The 15,082-nt window shown below is 40.3% G+C and overlaps 1 protein-coding gene across 2 annotated transcripts in view; it reads right to left on the minus strand.

Annotated features, from left to right (window-relative positions):
* The window catches only part of SCAPER (S-phase cyclin A associated protein in the ER), a 400,712-nt gene that overhangs the window by 93,117 nt on the left and 292,513 nt on the right, over window positions 1-15,082 (minus strand). The gene's annotated exons all lie outside the window — the stretch shown is intronic.

The raw sequence follows: 15,082 nt of genomic DNA on the forward strand, positions 1-15,082 counted from the left end.
GACTGAGAATGCACACACATGCACACTACTGGATTACTGTAGTTTTGTAGTTAAATTTGCTTGTTGAGTCTGTATCCTGCTACTTTGCTCAATTCATTTACTAGTTCTAACAGTTTTGCCTTTTGTGTGGAATCTTGAAGGTTTTCAACGTATAAGATCATATCAGGAAAAAAACAATGATCATTTCTTCCTTTTCAATTTGCATGACTTATTTCTGTTTCTTGCCTAACTCCTCTGGCTAGAGCTTCAGTACTCTGTGGAGTCCAAGCAGTGAGTATGCACACTGCCTGTTTTTGATCTTAGGGGAAAAACTTTTAGTCTTTCACCACTGAGTATATTGTTCACTATAGATTTTCATATATGAATTTTATTATGTGAAGATACTTTCCTTCTCTTTCTAGTTTATACAATGGTTTTTCTTTTGACACAAAATGGTGCTGTATTTGGTCAAATGCTTTTCTGTAGCAATTGAGATTATCATGTGTATTTCTTCCTTCCTTCTGTCAAGGGGGTGTCATACACTGATTCGTGTCTGTATGTCGAACCAAGCTTGAATTCCAGGGATAAACGGCACTTGGTAGTGGTGTATAATCCTCTTAATATGCTGCTGAATTTGGTTTGGTAGTATTTTCTTGAGGATTTTTACATCGATGTTCACAAGGGATCCTGGTCTGTAGTTTTCTTCTTTTGTAGTGTTCTGACTGGCTTTCATATTAAGGTATGCTGGCCTCATAGAGTAAGTTAGGAAATGTTCCCTTCTCTTTTTTTCAAGTTTGAGAAGTACAGATAGTAGTTGTTTAAATGTTTTCTAGAATTTGCCAGTGAAATCATCAGGTACATGGCTCTTCTTTAAGAGTTTAAATTGCAGATTCCATCTCCTTAGTTATAGGTTATTCAGATTTTCTATTTCTCCATGATTTAGTCTTGGTAGATTTTGTGCTTCTAGGAATTTATCCATTTCATCTAGGTTATCCAAGTTTTTGGTGTACAACTCTTCACTGTACTTTCTTACAATCCTTTTCATTTCCACAGAATTGGTAGTAATGGCCTCACTTTCACTTCTGATTTTAGTAATTTCAGTCTTCTACTTCTTTTCCTTAAAAAAACGGTCCACATAACTAAAGGTTTAACTGTCAATCTTTTTGAAAAAAAATCAACTTTTCGCTTCATTATTGTCTATGCTCTCTTCCCATTCTTTATTTAGCTTTTTCCTTCTGTAAGCTATATTATTTTCTTTGAGTTTAGTTTGTTGTTCTTTTTCTATTTCTTCAAGTTGTAAAGTATGTTGTTGATTTGAGATATTTCTTTTTTTTTAATAAAGCCTTTTTAGCTGTAAAACTCCTCCTCCACACCACTTCTGCCAGTCCCCTTAAGTTTGGTACTTTTTTCAATTTAGCTATTACGAATGATGCTGCAGTGAACACGAGAGTGCAGATATCTCTTTGAGATACTTATTTTAGTATCTGGATACATACCCAGAAGTGGGATTTCTAAATCATAAGAATTAAGTATTGTGAAGTCATTTAATTTCTAGTGGACATTTAAAGGACTTTCTGGAATACAGCCTAGTAAATGGCAAGAGACCAACACAGCCTAAATAAAAGTCAAACAGAACAGAAAAGAGTATTTCATTTGCTGTGATGGAAGTGTCAGGAGTGAAGAGTAAGAGGTACAATGAGGAGAATAAATGTGCATCATAAACGGAATGTAGGGCTTATACATACCTGCATATCTAACTAGGTCCTATGATGATTTGTAAGGCAGCACAGAGCAGCAAGGCAAGATGTTGAAAGAATGTTGGACTATGAAGCTCAAAGAAATACGACTGGGTGAACTGGCATTTGTTATTTTTTTAACTCTTTAATATAAAATAATTACAGATTAATTGGAAACTGAAAATAAAAGTATAGAGTAGTTCTACATACATGTCCCAGTTTCCTCCAATGATAACATTTTATAACTATTGTTGTTGCTCAGCCACTAAATCATGTTTCATTCAGGCTCTTGGTTGGATGACTGATTTTTTTAATTATATCTGATGTCTTGGGTATTACATTCTAAGACTCTGGATCTTACTGAAATCGTGCATTTTAAAAGGCCTTTTCTGAGACTGTGTTGGTGTGGGGCTGGGGGTACCACCTTGTCAGTCAGGTGGGGACGGAAGTGCAGGTGCCCTGTGGGCCTTCACTGACACCCTGGCGGAGAACAATGGCCCGTGATTGTTGGGTGAGAACAGGAGTTCAGGCTTCTCACTTAGCTCTCCACTGATACCACACTGGCTTGGTGGTTTGGGGAGGGAGAGGCAGATGTTACTGCTCCCTATATGGCCTCCACAGGAGGGTTACCACTGGAAGGTGTAAGGGTGGTGGGATTTGTTACTAGAGGAAGGTGGTAAGTCCTGGCATCCTATTTGGCCCTTTCTGATCCCACTCTGGTGAGAAAGAGAAAGAGGGAGTCTCACTGTTTCTGGGTGAGGTGAAAATTCAAGCTCTCAGCATGGTCTGTACTGACCCTGGTGGGAGGCTGTGTGGTCTCTAAGTCATGTCCAGCTCTTTGTGACCCCATGGATGGTAGCCTACCACACTTTTCTGTCCACAGGATTTCCCAGGCAAGAGTCCTGGAGCGTGTTGCCATTTCCTTCTCCATGAGATCTTTTTGACTCAGGGACTGAACCTACATCTCCTGCTTGGCAGGTGGATTCTTTACCTGAGGCACCTGGGAAGCTCCCTGGTGGGAAGAGAGGGGCTAATTACTGCTAGGTGATTATTAAAATTCCAGTTTTCCACTCAGCCTTCTCTGAAACCACCATGGTAGAAGGGCACAGCCTGAGTGCTTAACCCCTTCTTAAGGCCTCTGATTCTTCCAGAGAGTAATATCCACTGTCACTATGTAGGGATTTTTCTCACGGTGGTAACAGAAGTAGTGAAAGAGGCAGTAGGGAGCATAATAGCAGTTAACGCGAGCACTTAACAATGTGAGATACCAGTGCTAATGGCTTCACTCAGTTCATCTCACTTATCCAAGCCAGGCTTCAGCAATCCGTGAACCGTGAACTTCCTGATGTTGAAGCTGGTTTTAGAAAAGGCAGAGGAACCAGAGATCAAATTGCCAACATCTGCTGGATCATCAAACAAGCAAGAGAGTTCCCAAAAAACATCTATTTCTGCTTTATTGACTATGCCAAAGCCTTTGACTGTGTGGATCACAATAAACTGTGGGCAATTCTGAAAGAGATGGGAATACCAGACCACTTGACCTGCCTCTTGAGAAACCTGTATGCAGGTCAGGAAGCAACAGTTAGAACTGGACATGGAACAACAGACTGGTTCCAAATAGGAAAAGGAGTACAAGGCTGTATATTGTCACCCTGCTTATTTAACTTCTATGCAGAGTACATCTGGAGAAGGCAATGGCACCCCACGCCAGTACTCTTGCCTGGAAAATCCCATGGACAGAGGAGCCTGGTAGGCTGCAGTCCATGGGGTCACTAGGAGTTGGACATGACTGAGTGACTTCACTTTCACTTTTCACTTTCATGCATTGGAGAAGGAAATGGCAACCCACTCCAGTGTTCTTGCCTGGAGAATCCCAGGGACGGGGGAGCCTGGTGGGCTGCCGTCTCTGGGGTTGCACAGGGTCGGACACAACTGAAGCAACTTAGCAGCAGCAGAGTAAATCATGAGAAATGCTGGGCTGGAGGAAGCACAAGCTGGAATCAAGATTGCTGGGAGAAATATCAATAACCTCAGATATGCAGATGACACCACCCTTATGGCAGAAGGGCATAACATTCTATGCAGATGTACTCTGCACAGAAATTAAATAAGCAGGGTGACAATATACAGCCTTGACACCACCCTTATGGCAGAAGACTTCCCTGGTGGCTCAGACGGTAAAGTGTCTGCCTACAATGCAGGATACCTGGGTTCAATCCCTGGGTCAGGAAGATCTCCTGGAGAAGGAAATGGTAACCCACTTCAGTATTCTTGCCTGGAAAACCCCATGGACAGAGGAGCCTGGTAGGCTACAGTTGATGGGATCAAAGACTTGGACATGACTGAGCGACTTCACTTTCACTTATGGCAGAAAGTGAAGAAGAACTAAAGAGCCTCTTGATGGAAGTGAAAGAGGAGAGTGAAAAAGTTGGCTTAAAGCTCAACATTCAGAAAACGAAGATCATGGCATCCGGTCCCATCACTCCATGGCAAACAGATGGGCAAACAATGGAAACAGAGATAGACTTTATTTTCTTGGGCTCCAAAGTCACTGCAGATGGTAACTGCAGCCATGAAATTAAGAGACGCTTACTCCTTGGAAGGAAAGTTATAACCAACCTAGACAGCATATTCAAAAGCAGAGACATTACTTTACCAACAAAGGTCCGTCTAGTCAAGGCTATGGTTTTTCCAGTAGTCATGTATGGATGTGAGAGTTGGGCTATAAAGAAAGCCGCGCACCAGAGAATTGATGCTTTTGAACTGTGGTGTTGGAGAAAACTCTTGAGAGTCCCTTGGAGTGCAAGGAGATCCAACCAGTCCATCCTAAAGGAAATCAGTCCTGAATATTCATTGGAAGGATTGATGCTGAAGCTGAAACTCCAATACTTTGGCCATCTGATGCGAAGAGCTGACTTATTTGAAAAGACCCTGATGCTGGAAAAGATTGAGGGCAGAAGAAGGGGATGACAGAGGATGAGATGGCTGGATGGCAGCACACATTGAATGGACATGAGTTTGGGTAGGCTCCGAGATTTGGAGATGGGCAGGGAGGCCTGGCGTGCTGCAGTTCATGGAGTCGCAAAGAGTTGGACACAACTGAGTGACTGAACTGAACTGAACCCAGATGGTATCCCCACACAGCAGCATTGCTACTCCTGTTTTCAGACAAGAAAGCTAGGGTTTAGAGAGACTGTATTATGGTAGAGTCCAAGATTTCAATCCAAGCAGTCTCATTACTAAGCCTGGGCCTTAAACTACTTTATAATACTGTAGTGAGGATTAATTAAGATGACATGTGAAAGTGTTTGAAAATTAGAAAGCACTAAACAAGTGTGAGGAAATTTTTATTACCACTTTTCAGAGTACTCTGACAAGTGACCACAATTAGATAAATGAAAATTCAGGTTTCATCCAATGTTAATGAATCATTTAAACACTGTCTTCCATTGTAGTAGCTACACAAAAGACAATGTTTCATATTCTGCAAAAGCTGCAAAGCTGCTCTTAATGAAAGTTTTAAAGGTAGAACTTTAGGGAAATACATGTACAGAGTTTTTTCCCATAGGTCTTTTTACATTTTGTACATACAGAAATGGTAGCTGAGTTTTGGGTTAATCTCTTTCAGCTCAGTTCAGTTGCTCAGTCGTGTCCGACTCTCTCTTTAGATACGTTTAAATAAAAGATGTGAGGAGAGAGATGTTACAGATAATCACTGAGCCATGTTACCCACTTTATAGGAAAGAGATTAAGTTCTGGAGGAATCCCTTAGATTACAGAAATAGTTGTATGTAGATCATGAAGCAGACAAATTCATGTGAAAAAGGAAATGTCTGTCATTTACATTTCAACTATATTTGAAATGACATTATAATTCTCTAAAGCACATGAGCTTATGATACTTTCTTTCGTTCATTTATCAAACATTTTCACAATACTACATCCTAGAGCTCTGTGATAAGCTCAATAGATGAAAATAAAAGCAGTCTTGCTTTCAAAAGTTCATAGGTACGTAAAGAATAATTAGAATTCCATGCAGTACAACCCCAGAAGTAATCTCCATGAGGACTGGCACAAGGAACACCATGAGAAGGAGGTAACTCCTGAGCTGAGTCTCACTGAAGAGAAGAGCTTAGTGAAAAGAGCTTGGTGGGTTGGTGGGGGGCAGTAGAATACACAAAAGAATACAGCGTGAAAGAAGGCCTGGAGGAGTGCAGACCCCCGGAGAGCTGCAGGTTGCTGGGTGTAGCCAGAGCAGCAGGAAATGAGACTATAGGATCACATGCCTGGTATGCTTCATTAAGGATTTTGGCTCTTAATCTTGAAGGTGATGGGTGAGCCAAAGAAGGATTCATTTTAGACACAGGCCTCTTGTCATAACGTGGTGTTATGGTAGAGATTAAAACTGAAGGCAGGGAAGGCGGCTACCATATTGCTACAAATGAGAGATGATGGGGGCTACAGAATAATCTGATTAATTGCATATTTGGTGAATGAGGAAGAAGAGGAATGAAGGGGAAGTATGGTTTTAAAACATTCCCTAGGTTTTTGGCACAGATGGTAGTGTTATTTAGCAGGATGGTAAAGGGGGGAGGACAGGCCCAGTTTTTGGAATGCTAAATTTCAGGAGGGCTTCCCTGGTGGCTCAGAGGTAAAGAATCCATCTGCCAATGTAGGAGACACAGGTTCGATCCCTGGATTGGGAAGATCCTCTGGAGGAGGGCATAGCAACCCATTCCAGTATTCTTGCCTGGAGAATCCCGTGGACAGAGAAGCCTGGAGGGCTACAGTCCACGGGGTCCCAAAGACTCAGACATGACTTAGCAACTAAACAATAATAGTAACACAATAAAGCTGATGATGCTGGCATTTTACAAATGATAGCTTAACGTTTGGCAACTTGGTCAAAAACACATGCAGGGATGAAACAGAGAAAAATACAAAAGTGCCAGTCTCAGGATGGGTATTCTGATCCAACATAGAAGCCACATATTCCCAAGTTAATTATAGGCGACAACAGGTAGTTTTCAGAAATATGTCATTTGTTTTTCTAAAAATACCTATCAAACATCTATCAAACCATATGTGAAGTGCACAATTAAAAAACAGGTTTGGGTCTTCCTCTTTCACAGCATTCATTTGGGAGACAAATCCCAATGACATTTCTCACTGCACACAGGAAACCTCAAATGAAGGGACAGTAAGTGTGATTTGACAAAAGTCTTCTAGACAGTCTGATGTGCATGCCCACACCTTAGATGAGACTTCTTCCAGGAAGGCAAGTCATTTCCATTCAGTCAGTGCTTATCAAAGTGCCTCAGGGCGCCCAACACAAGGTGTGGAGGCAAAAGCAATGGGTATTAGGCTAGCTCCCTCCACTAACTTTGTATGTGACCTTGCATGAGTTATTTAACCTTTTTAAGTTTGTTCTCTCACCTGAAACTTGAAAGGGCTGGCTGTATGAGAGAATCCTTAAAGATCTCTATAGTTCTTGATATTTTATGATTTGTTGACAAGCAGGTCTAAGGATGCTGAATTGGACATTCTTTTCTCTATATGTGGTGATTTTCAAGAGCCCAATCAAGTGTTCCTTCCAAGCCTCCTGCTCCATTCCCACTTGCCTAATTTCTACTTAGGTTTAGCTTCCAACAATTCCTCAGTGAGGTGTTCTCCAACTTTCCTCTTAGGAAGGAATCTCTCCTTCCTCTGAACCTTTAGAATATCCAGTTCTTTGCTCTGCTTATGGCACTCTTTGCTGTGGCATTGGTGTCTCATTTTACAAGACTAGAGGATGGCAAACTTTTTCTATAAAGGGATAGACAGCAAATATTTTATGCTTTGCAGTCATACAGTATCCATCAAAACTACTCTACCATTGTAGGGAGAAAACAGTCATATGCAACAAATGAGTATGGCATTATTTCAATAAAACTTTACTTACAAACAGGTGATGGTTTGGCCTATAGGTCCTAGCTTGGTGACCTTTGCATTAAGACTATGATTTCTTGAAAGCAAGCTCCACACCATACTGTCTCTGATTTCTTGTGATGCCTAGTATAACATATTTTTGCCTAAAGGCATGCAAGTAAATGGAATAAATTGCATATACTTAAAACAGAAGGAGAGAAAATCAACAGCCATTCCCTCTGTGTTATTCATATCAACAACAAAAAAAGAGAAAATGGATATACAAGTATATAAAGATGGTGTACTAGCTTTTGTACCCTTCAGTAATGTAATCAGTGTCTTTACACTGCTCCCTCTTAAACAGCACTTCTCCCCTTCTAAGTCTAGGGCAAAAAGTTAAATTTCCCTCAGCTTACAGTGCCAAAAGCTGAAGACCTTTCTGTATGGAAACAAAGGCACGTTTCTCACAATGCTTGTTTTGAAACATGTCAGGCTGTTAGAAAAGTCAAAGAATATTAAAAAATGAACTACACTCTTTACCTAGATTCATCTGCTGAGAGCATTTTGCTACATCTTCAAAGGCACATTTTAAAGATAAATTTTACTGTAAACTTCACTATTTTAAGTGTATCTTTCAGTAAGTTTTCACAGATGTATGTACCTGTGTAAGACCATCATGATAAAGAACATTTTCAACAGCCCCCAAAGTTCCCTTTGCTCCTCTGAAGTCAATGTCCTTCAGCACCTTCAGGATTCTAGGCAACTGCTGATCTGTTCTGTGTGTCATGGATTATTCTGTATTTTCTACAACTTCAAATAAGTGGAATCATACAGTAGGTAGACTTTTGAATCTGGCTTTTTTTCTTCTGAATAATTCATTCATGCTGTTCAGTGTATCATCAGTCCATTCCTTTTTATTGCTAGATATTACTCCATTGTGTGGATATACCACAATTTGTTTATTATTATAACCTGTTGGTAGATATGTATGCTGTTTAAGGATTTTAGTTATTTATGAATAAAGTTGCTAATGTCATTCTTGCACAAGCTGTTTTTGTGCAGAAATGTTTTCATTATTCTTGGGTAAATAGCAAGGAAAGACACTGGTGGTATGTGGGGCTTCCCACCTGGTGTTAGTGGTAAAGAATGTGTCTGCCAAGGAGGAGACATAAGAGACATGGGTTCGATCTCTGGGTTGGGAAGATCCCCTGATGGAGGTCATGGCAACCCACTCCAGGATTCTGGGCCTGGAGAATCCTGTGGACAGAGAAGCCTGGTGGGCTACAGTCTGTAGGGTCATAAAGAGTCAGAATTGACTGAAGTGACTTAGCATGCATGCATAGGGCTAGCATGTTTCTGAGAAACTGCTAAACTTCAACCACACTTTTAAAAGCATCAGGATTTGTTTAATTATATCGTCAAGATTCAAGAGAAAGCAAGTTATCGTTCAAGAAACGAAACTACATACTGAAGTGTGGTCAACTTTAAGACTCTCATTTGCTGCAGTCAGAGGTGTTAATGAGACCTAATATGACTGCTTTTTTCTCTCTGAACAGACTGCTTTCACAGGTGAGAATGAACTAAGCAAAAGCAGAGGCCAAACATAAAGAATGCTTTTAGTCTATTTCCAGCATCTCATAAAACCCCAAGAGGACTGGGAAAGGGCAGAGAAACAGGAACTTAGCTGTGTGTATGGCCATTTTAATGCCTAGTATTCCTGTTCTCTTTCACTTACTAGAAGAGTCAGAAGGCCTTCTGCTTGATGACATACTGTGTCTAAGAACAAACATGAAGATGTAGGGATGTAAGCTTCAAGAAGACAGGAAGAGAGACTGAACTCTTACAGGGTGCTGAGAAAGGCCCAGTTTCTCTGTATTCACGCTTCTATTTATAATTTCTGCTCACCCCTACACCTGACCCACTAGCTGTCTCTTTTTTCCTCCATTCTATATCCCCTTCCCTCGATCTCCTGTTTCCGTTTCCTTCTCTTCTTGGGTCCCACTCAGCTTCCTTTTAGGTTCTTCCATTTACACTCTTCTTTCTGCTGAGTATGTGTACAAATGTGCATGTGTGTGGTTCTCACCTTCGCTAGGTGTATTTCAGGCTTCTCTTCCTCCTCACAAACAAAACCCACCAAGACTGTATCTAGACTCGATGTTCTTATGTAGTTGCTCAGTCCTGCCCAGCTCTTTTGTGACCCTGTGGACTGTACCCTGCCAGGCTCCTCTGTCCATGGGATTTCTCAGGCAAAAATACTGGAGTAGGTTGCCATTTCCTTCTCCAGGGGATCTTCCCAACCCAGGGATCCACTCCCTGTCTCCTGCGTTGGCAGGCAGATTCTTTACCACTGAGCCCCTGGGAAGCCCATCTAGACTTGGTGGATGCAAAGGAACAGGACTATTCCCTTGCAGTTGTTGGTGATGGTCTCTGTGCTTTTCATCTGCGCTAGTTTTCTCCCTGCAGCTAGAACCTTCTATTATAGGACACCCACAGTATTACAGGTTCCCATCTGAGCACTGAGATCACCCATTTTCCTGAGTCTTTATGTTAGATGACAACACAGTGTGTTCAAGTTGGCAAAAAGTATACACTGAACAGCTGTCACCCTGTTTAAGGAATTTTCAAAACAAGAGTTAAATAGATGTTTTAAAAATTTCTCTCCAGGCATTTAAAAACATGTTTCAACTATATTGTTGCTGTTCAGTCTCTCAGTCATGTCCAACTCTTTGAGACGCCCTGCAGCACGCTGGGTTTCCCTGTCCTTCACTGTCTCCCAGAGATTGCTCAAATGTCCATTGAGCCAGTGATGCCATCCCACCATCTCATCCTCTGCCGTCCTCTTCTCCTCCTGCCTTCAGTCTTTCCCAGCATCAGGGTTTTTCCAACGAGTTGGCTCTTCCCATCAGGTGGCCAAAGTATAGGAGCTTCAGTTTCAGCATCAGTCCTTCCATTGACTATTCAGGACTGACTTCCTTTAGGACTGACTGGCTGAATCTCCTGGCCGTCCAAGGGACTCTCAAGAGTATTTTCCAACACCACAGTTCAAAAGCATCAATTCATTGGCACTCAGCCTTCTTTATTGTCCAACTCTCAGATCCATACATGACAATTGGAAAAACCAGAGCTTTGACTAGATGGACTTTTGTCAACAGAGTAATGTCTCTGCTTTTTAATATGCTGTCTAGGTAGGTTATAGCTTTTCTTCCAAGCAGGAAGCATCTTTTAATTTCATGGCTGCAGTCACCATCTGCAGTGATTTTGGAGCCCAAGAAAATAAAGTCTGTCCCTGTTTCCATTGTTTCCTCACCTATTTGCCATGGAGTGATGGGACCAGATGCCATGATCTTCGTTTATTGAAAGTGGAGTTTTAAGCTAGCTTTTTCACTCTTCTCTTTCACCTTTAACAAAGAGGCTCTTTACTTACTCTTCACTTTTTGCCATAAGGTTGGTGTCACCTGCATATCTGAGGTTATTGATGTTTCTCCCGGCAATCTGATTCCAGCTTGTGCTTCATCCAGGCTGACATTTCTCATGATGTACTCTGCATATAAGTCAAATAAGCAGGGTGACAATATACATCCTTGATGTACTCCTTCCCCAATTTGGAACCAGTCCATTGTTCCATGTTTGGCTGTTACTTCTTGACCTGCATATAGACTTCTCAGGAGGCAGGTAAGGTGGTTTGGTATTCTCGTCTTTTTAACAATTTTCCACAGTTTGTTGTGATCCATATAGTCAGAGGTTTTGGCATAGTCAATAAAGCAAAAGTAGATGTTTTTCTGGAACTCTCTTGCTTTTTTGATGATCCAGTGGATGCTGGCAATTTGATCTCTTTGTTCCTCTGCCTTTTCTAAATCCTGCTTGAACATCTGGAAGTTGACGGTTCATGTACTACTGAAGCCTCGCTTGCAGAATTTTGAGCATTACTTTGCTAGCATGTGAAATGAATGCAATTGTATGGTAGTTTGAACATTCTTTGACATTGCCTTTCTTTGTGATTGGAATGAGAACTGACCTTTTCTAGTCCTGTGGCCACTGCTGAGTTTTCCAAATTTGCTGGCATACTGAGTGCAGCACTCTCACAGCATCATCTTTTAGGATTTGAAACAGTTCAGCTGGAATTCCATCACCTCCACTAGATTTGTTCGTAGTGATGCTTCCTAAGGTCCACTTGACTTCACACTCCAAGATGTCTGGCTCTAGGTGAGCGATCACACCATCGCAGTTATCTGGGTCATTAAGATATTTTTGTATAGTTCTTCTGTGTATTCTTGCCACCTCCTCTTAATATCTTCTGCTTCTGTTAGGTCCATACATTTCTGTCCTTTATTGTGCCCATCTTTGCATGAAATGTTCCCTTGGTATCTCTAATTTTCTTGAAGAGAACTCTAGTCTTTCCCATTCTGTTGTTTTCCTCTTTTCTCTGCACTGATCGCTGAGCAAGGCTTTCTTATCTCTGCTTGCTGTTCTTTGGAACTCTGCATCATTTCAGATGGGTATATCTTTCCTTTCCTCCTTTGCCTTTGCTTCTCTTTTTTTCTCAGCTATTTGTAAGGCCTCCTCGGACAACCATTTTGCCTTTCTTTTTCTTAGGGATGGTCTTGGTCACCTCCTCCTGTACAATGTCACGAACCTCTGTCCATAGTTCTTCAGGCATCTGTCTATCAGATCTAATCCCTTAATCTATTGGTCATACCTGAATGGTCTAGTGGTTTTCCCTACCTCTTCAGTTTAAGTCTGAATTTTTTATTCAGTTTAAATCTGAATTTCTCCATCCTTTATATTATAGTTATACTATGCATCATATGCAGTACACCTAAACGTATTATAATCTGCCTGCTAAGCAGGAGACATGCGTCTGATCCCTGGGTTGGGAAGATCCCCTGGAGAAGGAAATGGCAACCCATTCCAGTATTCCTGCCTTGGAAATCCCATAGACAGAGGAGCCTGGTGGGCTACAGTCCATGGGGTGGTAAAGAGTCAGACAAAACTGAGCAACTAAACAACAACAATGCTAAAAATTTTGTTTAAACCATCGTGTATATTTAAAAGTTTTGTTAAAAAAACAACACATCTTCATTTCCAGAGTTCTTTGTTCCTTCCTAAAGATGGTCATTTTCATTGGGTGTCATTTTTCTTCACTTTGAAGAACTTTATCATTTCTATAGTACAACCTTTTGTCGTTTGATTGTCTAAGGCATATATTTCAAAATGTCAACTGTATTTATTTCACCTTTATTCTTGAAGCATTTTCTGGTGTGCTGGATATAGAAATTATGGATTGAATTTTTCTAATTTTTAGCATTTTAAAAATGTTCACTGTCTTCTGGCCTCTGGTGAGACAGATGTCAGGTGTTATCTGAATCATTATTTGTCTATATGCAATGTGGTATCTTTCAACATTTTCTTTTTTTATTATACTTGTTTTTTGTAGTTTGACATGATTATCTTTGTATTTATCCTTTTGGGGGTTGGTGAACTTATTATTGAATCTGTATATTTGTGACTTTCATCAAATTTGGAAAAAACTTAGACATTATTCTTTCAAAATATTTTAATACTTCATTCTTTGTTCTTCTGGATATCCAATATACATATTACACTGTTTAATACTGGCCCACAATTCCCTAAGGTTCAGTTCCTTTCTGTTTGCTTTTGTTCTCTCAATCTCTCCACCACACACACTGATCAGACTGGTTAATTCCTATTCGTATAACTTTAAGTTCAATTATCTTTCCTCTGTTACTTTCACTCTGTTAGGTCCACCAGTGAACTGTTTGTTTGTTTTTTAATTTATACTTATTTTGTAAATAATTTTACACCTTTCCCAGTCTTCCCTGATGTTAACACCTTACATAATTACAGCACAATTACTAAAAGCAGAAAATTAACATTGATATAAAACAATGAGCTAATCCACAGATCTCATTAGAATTTTCCCAGTTTTTCTCAGTAAAGTCCTTTTTTTAAATTTTTTTTTTTTGGCTTCATGATCCAATCCAGAATCCCACACTGAATTTAGTTGTCAAATCTCTCTAGTCTCTGTGACTTCTTCAATCTTTGGATTTAATCAGCTATCTTGTAGACCATCTTCAATTTGGAACTGTCTCATATTTTCTCATATTTAGATGACATATTTTGCAAAAGTATCAAATGTCACAGAATGACAGTGTGAGCTTCTAAGAATATAATATTAGAGGGTAAATGATGTTGATATATTGTTTTTAGTGATGTTACTTTTGATCACACAGTTAAGGTAGTATCTGCCAAGTTTCTTCATCTCAAATTTTCTATTTTCCTTCTCTGTAATTCAGTTATTCTGAAACTTAAAAAATATCCTTTTCCTAATTATACTTTTACTCACTAATTTTTGCATCCATTGATGATTCTCTCCTGCAATAAGTATTACTGTGGTATTTGTCTCATGTTATTTTTCTATTTTTCATCATTATCATTTCTTAATTCATTCAGTGAATTTTTGACTTCAGTTATATTTTTCAGTTTGATTTTTAAAAAAGAAGCAGGCATATGGTTTTGCTGGACTCAACTACAAAACGTTATTCATGGATAGCAGTTGAAATCTCAGTTCAGTTAGTCTTTAGCTGAAGTACTTGGCTGCTGCTGCTGCTGCTAAGTCGCTTCAGTCGTGTCCGACTCTGTGCGACTCCATAGACGGCAGCCCACCAGGCTCCCCCGTCCCTGCGATCCTCCAGGCAAGAATACTGGAGGGGGGTGCCATTGCCTTCTCCGGAAGTACTTGGAGTCTCCCACAAACATATAGTACCAGGGTCATTCAGATACTTATAAATAAATTAGGGAATCCTCCTTTCTGGTTTTCTCCCTTTTGAAAGTCATCCCTACATTCTCGCAGTTACCTTTGCCCCAAATTCTGTCTTCTGGTTCTTCAGGCCTGAAAGACTGTGGATTTTCTATGGTAGTTTCAGCCATCCCATGTGGTATTACCCTCAGGCTAAAAGCCATGAAACCAGGAAACTTACTCAATGCTGTTCCCTTCTTCCGATCAGAATCTGCCTGCTTTTGCTAGGTCTGTGCCACCTTCAGGTAGGTTTTCTCATGCTTTACCCCTCCTGTCATCTGCAGAAGGGGCACTCTGGTAGGAGCTTATTCAATAATATTGGAAGCAAAACCACATCCTCTGCATGATTCTGACTCTTTCAAGCATGTTAAGACTTGCTTTACGGCCTAGTGCATAGTCAATCCTTGTAAATTTCCCATGGGTATTTATAAAAAATTTATATTCTCTAATGTTTCACATATGGTTCTATCTATGTGTATCAAGTTTGCTAATTGCTTTATTCAGTTCTGTACATATTTAACCATTCTGTTTGCTTTACCCACCACCTGAAAGGAGTGTGATAAAATCTCCACTATGATGCTGGATGTGTCAATTCCTCCGTGATTATAGGTGACACTAATAATAATGATGACGATATGAATTC

The sequence above is a fragment of the Capra hircus genome, chromosome 21 (assembly GCF_001704415.2).
Source record: "Capra hircus breed San Clemente chromosome 21, ASM170441v1, whole genome shotgun sequence".
Classification (NCBI taxonomy): domain Eukaryota; kingdom Metazoa; phylum Chordata; class Mammalia; order Artiodactyla; family Bovidae; genus Capra; species Capra hircus.